This window comes from Spermophilus citellus (genome assembly GCF_964194105.1).
Source record: "Spermophilus citellus genome assembly, chromosome: 1".
Taxonomy (NCBI): domain Eukaryota; kingdom Metazoa; phylum Chordata; class Mammalia; order Rodentia; family Sciuridae; genus Spermophilus; species Spermophilus citellus.
This window is the reverse complement of record NC_138182.1, coordinates 130,391,262-130,395,193: the sequence shown is the minus strand read 5'-3', so window position 1 is coordinate 130,395,193 and position 3,932 is coordinate 130,391,262.

The window sequence follows — 3,932 nt, the reverse complement described above, 5'->3', positions numbered from 1 at the left end:
TGGAGATAAACAATTTCAAAATTTGAAAATCAATATAAAGCCACCATATTAACGTTCCTAACAGGGTAAAAACATTTGATCAAAGCAAAATCATTTGAGAAAATTCAACATACTCTGATAATAAGCTCAGCTAACTAGAAATCAATAGATGGGAACCTCCTCAATCTGATGAAATTATGTATGAAAAAACTACAGCTAATTGGACACAGTGGCTCCTGTCTATAATCCCAGCAACCCAGGAGGGTGAGGAAGATTGAAGTTAGAAGCTAGCCTCAGCAACTTAGTGAGGCACTGTCTTAAAATTAAAAATAATAATAATAATATAAAGCTGTAAATATATAGATAGAACTGGAAAGGTAGCTCAGTGGTAGAGTACCGCCCCCCTCACTCTGCCCCCCCCACCCCACTGCTGGTTTAATCCCCAGTAACAAACAGAACAAAATAAATGTACAGCTAATATCCTACTTAATGATGAAAAGCTATGCTTTCAAAACCCTAAAGAACAGATAAGATCATTTCTTCCACTTTATTGTTCTAGCTGGTGCACCAGGCAGGAAAAAGTAATAAAAGGTATATAGACTAAACACGATAAAATAAAACTTCCTATTTATGGTTTATGTAGAAAACTCAAGGAAGGGATCAATAACAATAAGAACAAAAAACTCCTAGAACTAATCATTGAGTGTAGTAAAGTAACAGACTATAAGTCAACAAACAAAACTCTAACATATTTGTTGTAGATGCTAGTAATATACAAATGAAAACCCAAATTTCAAAAACATTTACAGTATCTCCTCCCTGAAAATGAACACTTAGGAATAAATCTAACAAAATAGATAAACTACAAACAACTCAAAATGCTGAAGACTGAAATCAAAAAGGAGCTAAATGGAGAGATACTTAATGTTCTTGGGTTGAAAGGCTCAGGCAATTCCATTCAAAACCCTATCAGGAATCAGGAGACTAAGGCTGGAGGATCAAAAGTTCCAAGTCAGTCTAGCAACTGAGCAAAACCTTGTCTCAAAATAAAAAGGGCTAGGGATGTGCCTCAGTGAAAGAGCTCCATGGATTTAATTCCCAGTACTGCCAAAAAAAAGCTACAAGGATTTTTTCATAGATATTGCCTGGCTGATTCTAAACTTTATATAGAAAGATAAGGAAATAAAATAGCCAAAACAATTCTGAAAAGGAATAAAGTTGAAGGAATCATGCTAACCAATTGCAATATAAAGCTATAATAATCCAGGCAGTATGGTATTTTTAAAGGATCTACACATAGTTCAATGGAAAAGAGCATACAAAAACACATAAATATATAACAACTGATTTTTGAACAAAGGTGCAAAGAGAATTCACTGGGGAATGGATAGTCTTTTCAACAAATCATTTTGAAATAAATGAACAGCCACATACAAAAAAATCACCTTCACCTAAACTTCAAACCTTATACAAAGTTAACTTAAAACAGCCCACTGATTTAAATGTAAAACATAAAATCATAAAACTTTAGGACAAAAACAAAGGAAAGAATCCTTATGATTGGGTTTAAGGAAAGCATTCTGAGATATGATACCAAAAGCATGATCTACTAACCTGATGATTAGACTTCATCAAAATTAAAAACTTCACTGCTTCAAAAGGTACCATCATGAAAGTGAAAAATAACCCACAGGACAATTTACAAATCATATACCAGATATTTGAGGTAATATATAAAGAACTTTAAATAATATGACAATCCAATTTGAAAATGGGCAAAGGACCGGGTGTGGTGGTACATACTTATAATCCCAGAAGTTCAGCTAAGGCAGGAGGAATGCAAGTTCAAAGCCAGCCTAACAACTTAACAAGGCCCTGTCTCAAAATTTAAAAATAAAATAAAAAGGGGGCTGTGGTTCAGTGGTTAAGCACTCCTGGGTTCAATTGTTGGTATCAAAAAAAAAAAAAAAAAAAAAAAAGAAAAACAAAATGGGGCAAAGGATTTGAAAAAACATTTCTCCAGGGAAGATACACAAATGTTCAATAAGCACAAGACTGACATAGGCTTTAGGGAAATGCAAATCAGAGATACCACAAAGAACTATCACTCTATATCCACCAGAATAACTAGATTCCAAGAGTCAAGTAAGTATTGGCAAGCATGTGAAGAAACTGGAATTCTGGTACACCACTGGTGGGAATAAATGATGTAACTGCTTTGGAAAACAATCTAATGGTTCCTCAAATTATTAAACATAACCTGAAAATTCTATTCCATATAAAACACATATGCACATAAAAACCTCTACACAGATGTTTATAGCAGCAATATAAAGCATAGATAAAAGATGGAACACCCCCAAACACCCATCAATTTACAAATGAATTAACAAAGTATGATAGAGCCATGCAATGGAACATTCAGACATAAAAATGAAATACTGATATATGCTAGAACACAGATGAACCTCTAAAACGCTGTTGTAAAATAATCCAGTAACCAAAATCCACATATTATTTGATCCCACATATACGAAATATTTAGAACAGGGAAATCTATGCAACAGAAAATAAATTAGTGGTTGCTTGGCTGGTGAGGCAGGAAGAGATGACTGTTAAAGTGTACAAGGTTTTGGGGGGCTGGGATTGTGGCTCAGTGGCAGAGCACTTGCCTAGCACGGGTGAGGCACTGGGTTCAACTCTTAGCACCACATATAAATAAATAAAGGTCCATCAACAACTAAATTTTTTTTTTTAAAAAAAGCGTACAAGGATTTTATTTCAAATGACAATATTCTAAAATTGACTATGGTAATGGCTATATATACTGTGCATATTGTTATATACTTTCGTTGAAATGTATGTGAATTATGTCAATAAAAGCTATTTCTAAAAAATTAAGTGATCCCATTTATAATTTAAATGCATACCTTTTTTGATACTGGGGATTGAACCCAGGAGTGCCTTACCACTGAGCTATATTCCCATCCCTTTTTATTTTGAAACAACAGTCATGCTAAGTTGCTGAGACTGACCTAAAACTTGTGTTCTTCCTGCCTCGGCCTCCCAAGTTGCTGGGATTACAGGCATGCACTACTATGCCTGGCTATATTATATATTCTTGAGAAGACAAAAATGTATAGATCAGTGGTTTACAAAGTTTAGAGATTGGGAGGTATGGGGTGACTACAAAGATAGCATAGGGGTATTTTTAGTGATTGAACTGTTTTAGGGTGATTATGAAGTTGTTCACATGTATCTATACATGTGCTAAATTTCAGTGAATTATACCCCAGAAAGTTAAAATTTTCCTGTAAAACTAAATGCCAAAAAGAAACCAATTAAAAGAACAACTCATTCCTGAAATTACTAGGTAAAATGAACAAAGTAGGCATCAGAGGAGGACAGGCTACAGTGATCCAGAGTTAAGTATTGGGGTTCAGAGATGATGAGGAGGATGTCCCTGCTCAGCATAGAATATTAGATCTCCCTGTGAGATGACCTATGACAGGTAGTCAAATAGATTAAGTATAATAGGAATGAGACTTCTTATAGCTATGGGAGTTTTAAAGATAAAAAGAGATAAAAGTAAAATGAACCTGATGAGATTTGGATTCAAAGTTTAGGTGTGAAGTCATATGATTTTACATATAATTTTATATATAGATACACACACAGATGTACTACACATATACAAACTAACAGTAATTACTTACACACAGATCATAGTTTTGTGTATGTGGTGCTGGGGACTGAACTCAGGTCTTTGAACATGCTAGGCAAGTGCTCAACTAATGAGCTATACCCCCAGCTTCTTAAAAATACCCTTATTCACTAAAGAGAATGTGGGTTCCTTGGAAAAATGGCTGATTCTTGGGCTGGGGCAGGGAATGTGTAATTACCCTGGTGTATATTAGATCAGAGTAAGAAATCACTCAAATAATCATGGGAAT